Genomic DNA, 16,478 nt, shown 5'->3' on the forward strand with positions numbered 1-16,478 from the left:
TCTTTCTTTCTTTCTTTCTTTCTTTCTTTCTTTCTTTCTTTCTTTCTCTCTCTCTCTTCTTTCTTTCTTTCTTTCTTTCTTTCTTTCTTTCTCTCTCTCTCTTTCTTTTTTTCTTTCTTTCTATGTGTTTCAGTTTTGATCCCAAATATGGTATGTGGAAATGTTCTTAGTTTATTCTCAGCTGAAAACAAAATCCTGAGAGGGCACATCATATTGGTCAGCTGAAAACAGAACGTGAGAGGGCATATGATTTTTTTTCTTTTTTTTTATTAATTACAGTTTATTCATTTTGTATCCCAGCAGTAGCCCCCTCCCTCATCCCCTCCCAATCTCACCCTCCCTCACTCTTCTCCTCCCATGCCTCTTACCCAGTCTACTGATATCAAGGAGCATTTTTTAAAATTATTTTTATTTTTTATGTCAATTAAAGTTTATTTATTTTGTATCCCAGTTGTAGCCCCTCCCAATTCCACCCTCCCTCATTTGTCCCCTCCCTGCCCCTCTCTTAGTCCACTAATAGGGGAATCCTCCTCCCCTTCTGTCTGACCTTAGCTTATCAGGTCTCACCAGGACTGGCTGCAATGTCTTCCTCTGTGGCCTAGATAGGTTGTTCCCCCCACAGGGAGTGGGGAGGTCAAAGAGCCAGCTGCTGAGCTCATGTCAGAGACAGTCCCTATTCCCCTTACTAGGGTACCCACTTGGATACTGAGCTGCCATGGGCTATGTACAAGCAGGGTTTCTCTGTTATATCCATGCTGCATGACTCTTGGTTGGAGAATCAGTCTCAGAGAAGGCCCCTGTGCCCAGATATATTTGGTCCTTGTGGAGCATGGTTTTTGATAACTAGAAAAACAGCTTTGTGTGTACTCAGAGAAGGGATAAATAGGAGCCCATGAGAAAGATACAATGGTGTGGTATCAGTACACTTTGAAAGGTTCACATTGCTTTACTGCTCTTAGTTTTCATACACTTCACTATCGGAGAGAAACGCTCCAGAGAACTTTGCGTGGCACTCCAGCTGAGTCTTGCCACTTTCACTGACATGTGCGGATTCAGTGGAGTTTTGTTTCCACTGAATCATGCTGCTGTTGATTCATGTTGATGTTTGTTTTTTGTTACTTGACTAGACTGCTTGTGTCTGGACAAAAAAGGATGGACAACTGAGAGTTGAATTGCCTCAAGGAACTACCTCTAAATAGGTCCACAATCCCCTTTTCCTAAAGACCTTCCTTTCCCTTACTTCTGGTCAGTAGGTTGGAACAGAGGTAAAAAGAATTTAAGAAGCCTGCAGTAAGTTTTTGAAAAATCTAAGCCTACAATGCCCTTTTACCCAAATATTTTCACTTGTAAATGTTCATTGCTTTGAATCATTGATCTGGTTCATGTTGTCTCGCTTCTGCTATACTGTCAATACTGGATCCTCACTGGAATCCTCTCAGATAGTTTGTTTTTGTCCTCTGCCATGGAGTTCCTGTATCTTTGGTTCCGTGGGATTGGCCTCTTCAAGCTTTTTAGCACATAGTAGATGGGGTGGATGTTGGGGTGGGCCAACTCAAGGTCCTGGATCTAAGACTGGGTGTGGCTGGGTTGTTCAGCCTACCAGCTCTCTTTGACCTGCTCAAATAGGGTCAGCTCTCCCACTTTTGCCAGGTGAGAGGTGAAGCTAGCTCTCTTGCTTGAGGCAGCCAACATGAACTAAGACTGGCTCCCCTGCTTTCACACCATTAGGTCTGCTCTCCTGAAGTCATGCCACTAGGGCCAGCTCTCCTACACTGCTCAGGAAAGGCAGTGTAATCAGTGAGGGGCTGGGTATGAGTGTGGGTGTGGGTGGTAGTAGGGGTGATGGTGAGGGGGGCACAGCAGGGCCTGAGGTGGCAGGGCCAGCTCTCCAACACTTATGTCCTGAGCTGGCTCTTAAAGGGAAGAATGAGAGCCATGCATGGTGGCATAGGCCTATAATCTCAGTACTGGGGAGATAGAGGACAGAGGATCTCTGTGAGTTGTAGGTCAGCCTAGTCTACAGATAGAGTCTAGGACCACCAAGGTTACTCAGAAAAACTGTTTTGAAAACAAACAAACAAAATACAACAAGCAAATAAGCCTCAGGACTGATCAAAACAAAACCCAGAAGAACAAACACTAAAGCCTTCAGGTCAATGTCCAGTTCCAGTGGTTTATACTGCCTAAAACTTATGTGATCTCTCAAGTGGACTGTCTGTACTCTGTGGAACTTTTTTGCTGTGAACAAACAAAACTTCTGAAATCTATATCAGCCATCTCATCTGGCTTTGCTGTCATGAGTTTCTATGGCAGAAACAGTCAGAAATATTTGTCTTTCCACATATTATTAACTATTGATAAACTCAAAAGTTGCATCTATTTCATTGGCCATAAGGTACAATACAGCATGGATTTCCATTGCTAGCTGGCCATTTGCAAACATATGTCTTTTATTACAGTGTTAATTACTAGTATTAACTCTTAGATCACATAGTGCTTATCATATAGTAATTGCATCTATCATCTACTTATCTTCTATCTGTCTATATATGTCTATATATTTATGTTTATCTCTCTATCCATTTATTTATGTATATATGTATAATACAGACCCTAGAAGAGAGTTACAGATTTCAAAGAATCCTTACTAGAAGAAAAAGAAGTAACATTTAACTCCAGTTTTAGTGCAAATACCATAGCAAATAACTTTGTGCCTCCTTATGCATGCAAACACCACTACTTGGCCAATACCTTATATAACACACAGCTTGATAAAAACAAACTTATTTCTAAATGTAAAAGGAGGAGCATGGAAGGAGATGAGGGAGGGAGGGTAGGATAAGGAGGAAATGAGGGAGGGAGCTACAGCTGGGATACAAAATGAATAAACTGTAATTAATATATAAAAAATAAAAATTTAATTAAAAAAGAAAAGAAATCCAATTGCAATCATATGAGAATATTGTTTTATTAAAATCATGAAATCTGGCCTGAGAACTTCTCAAACACATCAGATCAAGGAAGCACAGCATTCTCATTTGGACTACATAAAGAGGAAGAATTCTAAAAACACAGCAACAATGTCCCTGGCGGACCTATTTTCTGACCACTCATTGTGTGTCACAGGAACCAGCAGAAAGAATATTCCAGTTCATCCTAAGAATGTTAGTTCAGCTTGGTCTCCATGGCTTTCTGTTCATCCATCTTTCTACCTGGACCTGGTTCTGTACCTTTCCTCCAAGGAATGAAGTTTTGTACATCATCTGGATCTCCTTCACGGTCCTACATCTCACTTATGCAGCTTAATTCAATACAGTCTCTCTATTTCCTAACTGTAGGTCTCTCCAGCAGCTTCCCTGAAGTAGCTCTCTTTATGTGTTTCTGCATTCTTCTTTTTTCTTTTTTTTTACGTAAGAGTAATAAGGTGCAGACTAATTGTTACAATTTGAACGGGTGCAAGAGTTTACACGGTGTTTTGAAAGATCTTAAGTTAGCTTATACACTTTTTTTTCTTCACAGTTAGAGTAGAGCTGGAAGATCTGAATCAGGAGTGTAAATGCTTTGCAGTGTAACAGAACATTGAGAAACAGTAAGGAAATACAGATTAATCACTCAAGACTCCATTAGCACATCCCAAAGGAGTTACCATTACACAATGTGTCCTGGGTCCTACTTCTCTGAACTAGTCAAAGAAAATTCAGATACATGCAGACACAACAGACCACTGAGTGGGGTAGTATAAGCCTCTTCACAAGGAGATTTATTTCATCATTAATTTATTCGCTGAGCAAATGCTGAATACTCACCACATGGTTCAGTACAATAGTGGCATTTGCATGATCAGCCTCCCAATCAATGGTGATTTAAGTTTTCAGGTTATGGTCAAGGGTAAATGCTTACAGACCCTTTTAGGGTATCAGTTCATGACTCTTAACTCCTTGTTATATTTTCTTTCTACTACATAGGCCTGCTTTCTTGGATTAGAAAATGTAAGCTCTATTCTGTGTCATCAGAAATTGACTTCTTTGCTAGAATAAAGCATATCATTCAGGAGAGGCCATTCTACCCTTAGTGGATCATTCTGACTATTCTTCATTTATATGCCTGTTAGGCATGTTCTTGAAATTCTCTTGGTCTATATCACTAAGTGACATTTGATTGTCTTTATCAGATGCCTATGATATCACAGAAGACAAAAGAAGACTATGACCATTATTTTTCAATGTGTGAGTTATGATTATTGAATTTATGTTGTTTACAAACTTTGAGATGTATTTCTGTGTAAATATTTCATATGAAATATGTAGTAGGCATAGTAAAATATATTAAAATAAATAAACTTCATGAAAGAATAAGAACTTATAGTTATATTTTCTCCATATATGTCTAAACAATTAGGTCCAACATTTTAAATCAGAAATTCTCTTTGTAATCCGTTTTAAACATCCTTATTTTATAAATCCTCTTTGGAAAAACTGACATTGAAATGAGGACAGAGTTGCTGAGAGGGTCAGTACATTAGCCATGATGAACTATAGCAACTCTGTTGGTCCAAGACATAAAAATATTGAAGGAAATAAGAAGGAGACAAAGGATAGCAATTTACCGAGGAATTGGAACGCTAGGTGAACCTTGAGTTAGAACTGGTGGCCATGGAGTAGGTCTGGTGGGAGGGAGGGTCGCCTCGATGGTAGCCAAAGGGAGGAGGGTCTCAGAGTAGCAGTGTATCCATGAGCAAACGTCACAGGAGGAGACCCATGTACACCATGTGGAGGCATGGGGGCCAGAGTCGTTCAGCTGCTGAGCCACGGCGCTTGCCCTTAGAGTCCTTCTTGAAGACCTAAGACTGTGATAGGGTGGTTACCCAGCTGCTGCCCATTCGTGTCTTCAATTGCTGCATCCGAAACATTAAATGAAGCAAAAATAATTAAACATAACCCCTGGAGTTGTCTGTGTCAGAGTCCTGCATAATCCTGGGGGCCTGTAACATGATTCCAAAGGCGCTAAATGTAGCATAAAGTAGCTTCTCAACAATTTCTGGGTTCAGGTTCCCCATGAAAACTGTTGGCTCCTACATCCAGGTTTTTGTTGTGAGCGGAGGCCTTGATTACCAGCATTGGCTTCCCAAAGAGTGAACTCTATGGGAAGTGCTTACTCTATGGGAAGAGTAAACTCTATGGCTGGTGACTCTGTCCTTTGGCATGTGGGTTTTGACCACTGGCCCTGCCTGGAGAAAGAGCTCGCATAGCAGGGGTTCACTTACTTTCTTGTCTAGACCAGCCACATACACCATGGCATCCTGATTCCATTTGGACCTTGGTCTGACAGCCAGAGCAAAAGGGCTCCTGCTATCTCTAAGCAGTAGCTATGATGTTTCATTAGTTTATTTATTTTAAAATACTAGCTGCTCTTACTCTTTTGCTCTTACTCTTTTGCTTATATATTTCATCTTTTTGTTAAATCATGAAACATAATTACCTCAGAATATTTCTGTTGACATTGTACTTGTAAAACTTAGTAAAGAAATACTTTTCTGTTTTATTTACTCTTCCAACTTGAGATTAACCTTGTATTTGAAAGATGTGTATATTTTACACACACACACATATACAAGTGCACAGATACAAGTTATGAAAAAAATTCTGTCACATCTATGATTTAACACGTAGGGCAACATAACTCAGCTTTCTAGATATTTTATATTGATGAACAAATGTCAGGTTCTATACAAATGCTTTCATACACCTCCTTTGCTTAAAAACATATTTACTGAATGTATATGGCATACCGGAGTAGGTTTGGGCATCACCATGCCTGTACGTGTGGGCATCAGAGGACAATCTGTGGAAGTTGGCTCTATTGTTCCACCAAATAAGTCTTGTTCATTGAATTCAGGTCATCAGACACTTTCTCAGACCGCTTTACCTACCAAGCTACCTCTTTAACTCCCCCATTTTTTTTTTACACAGCCTATTATCACTTCCTAATTGGGTAAAACACAATTTGTCTTCATCTCTTTGAGTTTCCCTCTGTGTTTCAATTCCTGCTTCTGAAGAAAAGAGAGATCCATAGCCATATTCATCTTTGCAACATGCAGTGACCTCGCAGAGATAGGATAGCCAAAAGCACCTTTGTGTAATTTTAACTTAGTTTATGCTATATGGGCCTTACTGACACTCTGATTTTCATCTTGTAATTTACCATGCCAAAAAACTCACAAATTTTTAAAGCAGTACAGATAGCAAGAGGGAAACAAAGAATGTCAGTGAGTATTTAACGGGCTCCTTGGAGAATTCTGATTGTCTTCTCGACCTGTTCCCACAGCTGATTCTGAGACAAGAACATGTATGCATGCCTGTACAAAGGAACAGCTCAGCAGACATTTCACTAAGGCATGGCGAGTGTGTGTGTGTGTGTGTGTGTGTGTGTGTGTGTGTGTGTGTGTGGTTTATTGTTGGGAGTGGGGACAAGATATAGAAAGTTAATTAGACAGTATTGGTCTGATTTTACAAGGGAGCTCCAGAAGGTAAATCTCACATTGCAGTTGGTTCAACAGAGAAGACAGACTTTTATATTTTGATATCAAGCAGTCATTGTAGTTGTTTTTCTGTGTGTTTGGAGTTGAGGAAATTGGAAGTTGAAAACACAAACTCCCAGAAATTTTTATTTTCTTGTCAGAAGATCTAACAATCTGAACTCAGTTCTCCAAAGGGAAATATAGAATTTGTGTAGTTCATCAAAGCTGTTCAGCCAGTACCTTCTCTCACTACCTTTATCTCTGGCATAAAAGAAAAGTGTTCCTGATGTGTTAGAAGTGTTGCTATACTAGATTGAATTAAGTAGTCAAGAGTCTCCTTGGTAAAACTGTTTAGCCAAAACATTATGCCAGAAAGTATGTAGGAAGATTTCTGTCCTGTGCCTATCAGCACCCCCAAAATACATTTAAGAAACAGTTCTCTTGGAATTTATGGCTTATCTTTTTGGCAGCAAATTTTGCTGACTTTACTTATGCTAGCCATTGAGCTGATGATATGGAAATTTGTTTCTGCCTCTATAATACATCACAAAGCACAGAGGTCACGGGCTTTGTTCGTTTTATGATATCTACTCAAGCATCACTTACTTCCATTCCGTTCTCTTTGTCATCTGCAAAGGAAAGGTAGCATTTAAATCTCAGTGTCAGACAGAGCACTGGGGAGGTCAGCATAGCCCAATGTCAGACATGGCATGAGGGAGGTCAGCATGGCATGATGTCATGCATAAGGGATGTCAGCCTTCCAAGGTGTTATATGTAGCAAGGAGGTGTCATCATGACTGTATTTTAAAGCTAAAATTTAGTTGTTTTTGCTCACTTATGTGTTAAAACATCCATCAAGACCCACTTAAGAATAAAATGTGTCATTCCCTTACAGCTCAAGTAGATAGTCCATTCTGACAGTCATAGTGTGGTGGCCCCAGATTAAGAAGCTGCTATCTCATCAAGGGAAAAATCCACCAGGAAGATATCACAATCCTGAACATCTATGCCCCAAATGCAAGGGCACCCACAAGGAAATAATGAAATTTGCAGGTAAATAGTAGGATCTGGAAAAGATCATCCTGAGTGAGCTATCCCACAAGTAGAAAGATGCACATGGTATTTACTCACTCATATAGACATATAATATAGGATCAACCTACTAAAATCTGTACACCTAAAGAAACTAATCAAGAGGGAGGCAAAGAGGCTGGACATCAGAAGAAGGAGAAAAGAGGGAACAAGTCAGGAGCCTGACACAGAGGACCTCTGAAAAGCTCTGCCCTGCAGACTATCAATGTAGATACTGAGACTTATGGGCAACCTTTGGGCAGAGTGCAGGGAAAGAAGTGGGAAACAGTAATATCTGGAGAGGACAGGAACTCCATAAGGAGAGCAACAGAACCAAAAATTCTGAGCACAGGGGTCTTTCCTGAGACTGCTATTCCAACAAAGGACTATGCATGGAGATAACCTAAGACCCCTGCACAGATGTAGCCCATGGCAGTTCAGTATCCAAGTGGGTTTCATTGTAATAGGAGCAGGGACTGCCTCTGACATGAACTGATTGGCCTGATCTTTAATTACCTCCCCCTGAGGGGGAAGCAGCATTACCAGGCCACAGAAGAAGACAATGCAGCCATTCCTGATGAGACCTAATTGACTAGGATCAGAAGGAAGGAAAAGAAGTCCTCCCCTATCAGTGGACTTGGGAAGGGGCATGCATGCAGAGGGTGGAGGAAGGGAGAGATTGGGACAGGAGGAGGGAGGGAACCACGGGGGGGATACAAATTGAGTAAAGTGTAATTAATAAAGAAAAATAAAATAAAATAAAAAGGAAAAAAAAGAAGCTGCTGTCACATTGCATCATAGTTATGAAGGAAGGAAAGCAATATGGGTTCTCAGTTCACCTTTTCCTTTTTATTCAACCTGGACCCAAGACCATGGACTACTGCTGCACCCAGTCTGAGTTGGTCTTTTCTACACAAATAAACCTTTCAGGAAACTTTGCTCAGCTACTTGCACATATGAGGCCACAGTGATTCTCAAACCCATCACGATGAGAATGAAGAAAAACCATAACAACTGAATTTAAAAACAAAAACATAAATGAAAAAACGTTGTGTAAGATTTTACTCTGATTTCCCCAATTCATTCAGATATTTGATAGCATGAAGTTTTTGCTTTATCCTAAATGATTCTGAAGATAACAAGAAATGTTCTGAAACACAAATAAATGAGCTACATAGGTAGACAGTGTGTCAAACCAAATCATGCACTAATTCCAACTATGCCTGAGTTCTGAGGATTACCCACACACAGTGACAAAATAATAAGTAATGGTGATCTGAGGATGGTAATTTCTATATAAAAAGTCTGGAAAATTTTGTTGATTTTCTCCCCAGCATTTTTAATTATTTTTTTAAATTTTTTGCAATTTATTCCCTTTGTATCCCAGGTGTCGCGTCCCTTCCCTCATCTCCTCCCAACCCTGCCCTCCCTCCCTCTTCTCCCCTGCCCCTCCTCCACTGACAGGGGAGCTTTTTAAATAAATGGAAGGTGGATAATTTGGCAAAAAAAGCCAACATGGTCATATGCATATTTAAACAGTGCAAAAGAAGTATAAATTTCAGGAATAACGTTGATTCAGATTTCAAAGAGAGCTCTACATTCTATTATTAGTCTCAGTTCGTTGAGGTTGAACTTCAATAAGGGTTGGTGGTTTTTGTGAAAGATCACGTGTCGTGTCATGCAGTCTTCAGGGGTTTGTTTGAGGAAAGGATGAGGAGGCAGCAGTGGCCAGAGGAGACAGGAATAGGCCAACCATTGCCAGGGTATGCTGGCCTGCCTGCTGGTGACAGGGCAACGAGCTCCTCCTTGTTTGGCCCTTGCAGGTGCTGACACCCCTCCCTGTGCAGGCCACCTTCACTGCGGCCACTGCAGGCTCCCAGTGCCTTCACTGCCACGTTGCTTTGTCACTTCAGAGATCTTCGTAACAACAAAGTCATCTGTAGAAACAAATCTATTCTTCAGTCTCAATTGTCACAGCTTTCTGTCCCAGATCTCTCAGATTCAAAGGTTCCAATATTTTAACTTTCTTCAAATGATAGCCCTATGTTAGATCTCTGGCTGACACTACTGTTGGCTATAGTTGTCCATGTTACAAACTGCTTTCAAGTTCATTACTTTCTTTTTCCTGTATTCAATATCTGAAACTTGTTTAAATGTCTCTATTTTGCATTTCATCTTTCTGTTTTCTTGTCCCCCATTATTTTCACTGGTTTTCCAAACCCACTGTCTTTCCCTCTAAGTAACTTTTTTTCAATAGTTGCAAGATTGTCTTTCCAGTACAGATGGGTTAAATAACCATACTTTCATAAACATGACTGCATAAGCAAAAGCCTTTGATGGCTCCTCTGCACTTATTGATAGAAATATACATTCTTGACAGTTGCTTAGCCAACTTTTCTGGGTGCTTATTACTGTTATCTCTCTTAGGCTATATCAGCAATAACATTAATTTTCCATATTTGCCATGAATTTCACAGCTTCACACTGTTATAGCTCTCTTAAAAGACCTTCTACATCTCATACTTCCTCCTAAACAAACCATGATGTTTTAAGACATGCAGAAATCTCACATTATATTTGAAAAATTTACTGACACTCTGAAAACATTTTGCTTATTCTATTAAATGATACCTGGCTAATATAAAAACTATTTCAAAGCCATGGGATCATATTCTTTAAAATGACAGCTTAAAATGTGGTAAAGAAATTCTCATAAAACTAAATAATTTAATTTAAAACATTAGATGGTGTTTTATGGGCTGGAAAAATGTTAAAGCTAATAATAATAATAACATCCTGAAATGATGAAAAGCTCTGAGGTTCTGTCCACCTTCCTGCTGAAAATCAGGTAACACACTAGGTTTACCCTGTTCAGTCTCTTCAGTAGGTGAGTTTGTGATTTTACTATCTGTAAAATAAAATTACAGGTTGAATCCTCTGTTTTCTAGCTACAACTATTAAAGTTCCCTCTAGAGACTGACTTTCTGCAGAAGGCACAGAGTTAAAACAATTTCTGGGTATTTTTGTCGAAGAGGTTCTCATTTAAAATACAACCTACATACAGTCACAACTTTGTTTATAATGTAAGAAAAATAACTACCCAATAAAACACAAATACAGTGACAATACAGAGGCTATTGAACAATGCCTCCCCAACAGTGTTCAGCTTTGAGCTGCACAAGTACATAAGGATGAGTTCAGGTGCTTCTTAGGTGCCTTAGGTACAGCCACATGCTTCTATGGAAGAAAGACTAAGCTGGGGTTACAGCATTTTTTGATGAAACAATAGGGTCAAGATTTTCACCTTGTTTTAAAACACTGGCACTTTCTCTTCAGCAGCTCTCAACCACAGTGTAAAATCTTCTTACAGTATTACAATTGACATTCTCACACAGAAACAACCATTACCATCTGTCACATGACTGCTCTGAGGATAATGAGAATGCCTTGGACATGTGGGTTGGAAAGAAATGACTATATTCCAACGAAAATAAATCTAAATAATACAAATGTAGTGGGAGTTTTGCTAAACATTTCTGGAGACTCTTGAGGCACTTTGGAAGAAAACGAGCCATTGAGTCATAATTTTTTGTTTCTCTTTCTCCTAACTCTAACAATTAAAAAATATCATACAGGCAGACTTTGTGTTTTAAACTCTACCTGTACTTCCTGGAGGGCATCTGTAGGGCTCTGCCTGCAGGGCGGTCATCAGGAATTAATGCAAATCAGGTCAGTAGCCTCAGGTTTCCTGTAGGACCCTGGACGCAGGGGGATATTTTATAACAGCAACTGTAAAAAAATGAGACACAACCAATGTGCTGAAACAAAACAACTGATTGTTTATTATCATGTTCAGCAGAAATGAGAGGTTTTTCTCTCAGTTGTTAAACCTACACTTCTGCCCAATAAACATGATGGCTAAGCGAGATGGCTGTGTCTTCAGGGCTGGTAAAGGAACTTCAAGGGACTAAGGTAAAGGAAGGACACGAGTCTTGACTCTGAAGTTCTGCCTCCCGTCAGCCCTTTTAATGTATTCTTAACATTCATTCTCTTTAGTAATCTTCTGTCCAATAGATATAAATAAAGCCTAAATGTATGTCTGATTGCAATGAATTAGTTTCTTAACAGGTGAAGGAAACCTTGCCAAGCTTCTTCAGGGCTCTGGTCAATGCAGATAATGTTCCACATTAGAGCACAGGCTGGCAGTGTACTGCTCTATGAATAGATACAGATTTAGCATTTATGGGGGTTTCAATAGGATGAAGCACTGAGTAGCAGCCCATTCCTCCTGGTTTGACTTAACACTTTCACATCACATCAGTGAATCTCTTGTTAGAACTATCAAGATATGTGCTCAGATATCAAAAGTTATATGGCTTTTCTTACTGATAGATTTTTGTCTAAAGCATTATTAATCCTATAGACAATTAATGCCTAAAAACTGTCAAGAGTTCTATTTTCACCCTGTATATTGATGTAATTGTTCCTCAGGAAAAAGTAAAAACAACCCAGTTTATTGAAAACATACTTCAGCTGAGCTTCACATTCTGGTGTGCTGTGGATACCCACTTCCCTTCTATGCAGCTTTTGAAAAGTCATTGAACGTTACAGTTTACAGTACTACAGGATCCATGATCACCAAGTTTTCTTTCGATTCTGAGATTTTTATGTAAACAATGAAAAAACCCAACATTTTGATAATGATTCTATTTTGCTAACTTGAGTTGCTTGGTGTGAGATATTTAGACCTATTTATCATTAGTTTATATTTACTGGTGATTACTTTATAGTATTTAAGTTTAATCAAGCATCTTTTTAATAATATGTTTTAGATTAAAATATAATTGCATCACTTCCCCTCTTCTTTCCCTCCCTTCAACCTGTACCAGGTCTTCTTCCTTTGTTTCAAGTTGATAGCTTCTTTTTCCTTTATTATTATTGTTACACACTCACATTCATATACACACATATCTATATCATGTATTATGTATAGATAAGTGTATATATATAAATATATATATATATGTCTATGGATTGCTTGTCTATAATTCCAGAGTGACTAATTTGTATTATATAACCAAATAGGAGGCTCATCTCTGGAGAAAATGACACAATTCTTCCTTAGCAGTCATCAGCTATGTACAGTTCTTTGGAAGTGGGTGAGAGCCAGTGAGATTTTGCCCCTTCCATGTTAATATGTCTATTGGTACTGTCTAGGATACACAGTTAAACATGGAATCCTGGTCCCCTAGCTCTCACTTTTTCTCCCATTCTTCCAGGATATTCTCTGGACAGTGGGTATAGGAGCTGTGCTGTAAAAATGTTGTTGCAAATATCAACACAAAACAAACTGGGTGAGTTTTAATGAAAATATTTTTTTCTGTTCTATTTTTAGAACCTAGTTCAAAGATTCAAACATGTATGTGGTGCTGACTTCTTGCTGTAGAGATCTGAGGTAATGTAGACCATCACATGGACAAAATACAGGGTGGCTACTTATGACTCCTGGTTTTGATTCTTCCTATAAAGCCAACAAAGTTCAACCATGGGGACTCTGCCCTGATGACTTTAGTCTCAATCATCTACCCCAAGATCCCACCTCTAAACACTGTACTTAGATTCTTTCTGCTTTACCTGACATAGAAATTAAATTAAATCTAAGCAAGAGAGAGGACCATTACTAAAATGCTCAATCCCCATCACGAAAGGCAAAGAGGATGGACATCAGAAGAGGAAGAAAACAGAAAACAACCTAGGAACCTGCCACAGAGGGCCTCTGAAAGCCTCTGCCCTGCAGACTATCAAAGCAGATGCTGAGACTTATGGCCAACTGAATGGAATTTTATGTAAGAAGTGGGAAATAGTAAGATCTGGAGAGGACAGGAACTCCACAAGGAGAGCAACAGAACCAGAAAATTGGAACACAGGGGTCTTCCCAGAGACTCATACTCCAACCAAGTACCAGGCATGGAGATAATCTAGAACCCCTGCACAGATGTAGCCCATGGCAGTTTAGTGTCCAAGTGGGTTACCTAGTAATGGGAAGAGGGACTGCCTCTAACATAATCTGATTGGCCTGCTCTTTGATCACCTCCTCCTGAGGGGGAGCAGCCTTACCAGGCCACAGAAGATGACAGTGCAGCCACTCCTGATGAAATCTGATAGACTAAGATCAGAAGGAAGGAGAGGAGGACCTCCCCTTTCAGTGGACTTAGGGAGGGGCATGCGTGAAGAAGGGGAAGGGAGGGTGGGACTGGGAGGGGATGAGGGAGGGGCTTATGAGGGGATACAAAGTGAATAAAGTGTAATTAATAAAATTAAATTAAATTAAAAAAGAAATTAAATTAATACAAAAGCCTTAGAGCATGTTTTCAAAATCTATCTAAGCAGTGTATCAGATTTTAAATAATCTTTTTGTTAAAGACTATTTGTATCTTTTTGTTGGAAATCTGTTATCTGATTTGAACTTTCTGAGTCCTAAGCAATTAGTAGTTTTATTTTTTTCTCTAACCCAAAGTTTGGACATAGGTGTTACAGCTGTCTTTGAAGACTTTCTTAAAAATCAAAACAAAACAACAACAACTAAAAGAAAAACAGTCAAAATACAGCTCCATGAAATTAGCTACTGCTTTGTTCTGTTCATTTTTCTGCTTTACTGGTCTTTGTCTTTTTCATTGTCATCGTTCACTAAAACTCAGAGCCTCCCTGACTCCCAGCAGTTTTCAGAACCTTGTTGAACAGAAGAACCACTGCCTCAGAGCTGGACCATACAGTCTCTTTTTCTTTGATTAACACAAGAGATGTGCTTGAGAGAGTCTCCGGTGGTGCAAACAGTGAAGAGAAGTAGTTTTCTTCCCTCAAGTATAGGTGTACTGTACTGCTTTTAATTTTAGTTTCTCTGCACAGTTTTCCTCTAAATTAACATAATTGGGACTGAAGCATCCTGTAGGTGGATAATTCAGAGATACTTGAAATTTCTCACTGTTGTTTATCTCCATTGTCTTCTTTCAGGTACTACTCAAGTAGCCAGTTCTGGTCAGAGTTTGATAGATTCTGTGAAGGCCTGACCTGACCCCATTTCACATGTTCTCACAATGATTTTTTTCGCCTTTCTTGGGGATTCCTTGTTGATGATAAATCAGCCCCTAAGAGACTGACTGGAGATTTAGGAAGATTTAGTCCACAAATGTAGAAGATAAAGAATAATAAGTAACTGTATGATGAGTAGTGACTTATTTTTCTGTTCTCCAAATATTGAGAACTTCTACCTCTATAGTGAGGTTGAAGAATCTTTCAAGTTTCACTCATCAGTTTTGCTGAGTATCAACTCTGTGAAACACCTTATATCCCTTCAGTTTCTCCTGATTCACATCTGTTTCTCTTACTGATTTATTAGGTTTTCAAGCTTATAAAAGAGTTGTATTTTAGGCTCGGCTCTCTGAATAACTTGGACTAAGACATGGTCAACTTAGACAATATTCATGAACATACAGAATCATTCATGGAATGATGGAATATTCTTTGTCCTATAGATTTAGGGAGGTGAAAATTAGGGAAGCTAAAGGTATAAACTATTTTTATTCTCTAGGTCTGCCTTGGTTTTCTAGAATTCAATGTTCTGTGTAAAGTAGAAATTTATGAAGGTGGGGAGACCCTTGCATGTGAATTTATAAGAAGTCCTCTTTCCTTTTTTGTAACATAACACAATTGTATTTAATAAAAACACTGCAAGAACGCTATTGCACTGAGTCTCCCAAATAGTAAGGCTAGAAATATTGCTGAAATCAAATATATTTTTCTAGATTTATAAGCTATATTACATTAAAAAATGCTTCTTTTTCTTTCTATAACAATAGGCTAGAGAAAAGATTTTGTAAATATGATATTGATTGTGACATATTTGAAAATTAGTTTTGGAAGAAAATTCCTATGTTTTGCTTGTACAACAGTTTTTGTTTCTCATTTGTCATCCTAATTTGCATGGGTTTCCAGTGAAAATGCTGTAGTAACTTTTACATCTTCTGTAAATACTTGCCTGGAGTTCACTCTGTGTACCATAGTGGTTCCTTAGCTCACAGAAAGGGAGAGAAGTTGGAAAAAGAACAGAGAGACATACAGACAGAATGATTTTAAAGGTGACAGTGCTGTAACACAAGGGACAGACGCTGTAAGGAATGGAAGAATGTCTGTCCCTTAGGCAGTTAGAGAGATGTCCTGGGAGGTGATCTGATAACTGAGAAACTGCCTGTGCCAAGTGTGGAGTAGATGTTTCTAAAGCAAAAGCCAGGCAAATGCAGCATACTAAAGCATCTGGAAGAGATCATGGCCTGAGGACAGCGTCCCAATTACAGTGAACGAGATAACACATTTATCATGTTTAATTTCAGGAAATCATCTTATTGAGGTAGAACATGAATATCAAAATGGAAGTAATTTCTGACACCATCCTGGCAACTTTCTTTCACTGTGTTTGGTAATGGTAGATGTGAAAGCTTTGCTCACACAGCATGGCTAACAACAGCCACTTAAAGACCATAGGCTTCATTTTCACTGGTGGCTGGAGACTGCAGACTGTCATGATAAGGATGTCATGGTGTTAGGAGCTGGAGGCAGCTGGTTACATCATCTTCTGAAGAAGGAAGCAGACTAACACTGCTGGTTATATTTAGCAAGATCTCACCCTTCTCATACAGCACAGGACTCAAAGCCACAAAATGATGCCACCCACAGTTAATGTGTGTTTTTTGTTTTTCATTTTTCTCACCTCAATTAACTAAATCTAGATGATGCCATAATCCGTGTGAGGACTTTCTGTGTGTGTGTGTGAGTCTAGATGTTGTCAAGTTGACAATAAATTAGCCATCACATACTCTATGTTACGTATTATTTT

The 16,478-nt window shown here is 39.0% G+C and overlaps 1 pseudogene; it reads left to right on the forward strand.

Annotated features, from left to right (window-relative positions):
• Nucleotides 1–11,515: 11,515 nt before the first annotated feature.
• Nucleotides 11,516–16,478, forward strand: part of LOC129674148 (glutathione S-transferase Mu 2-like) — a 110,922-nt pseudogene continuing 105,959 nt past the window's right edge.

The sequence above is a fragment of the Psammomys obesus genome, unplaced genomic scaffold, assembly GCF_907164565.1.
Source record: "Psammomys obesus unplaced genomic scaffold, mPsaObe1.curated_primary_1811, whole genome shotgun sequence".
Lineage (NCBI taxonomy): Eukaryota > Metazoa > Chordata > Mammalia > Rodentia > Muridae > Psammomys > Psammomys obesus.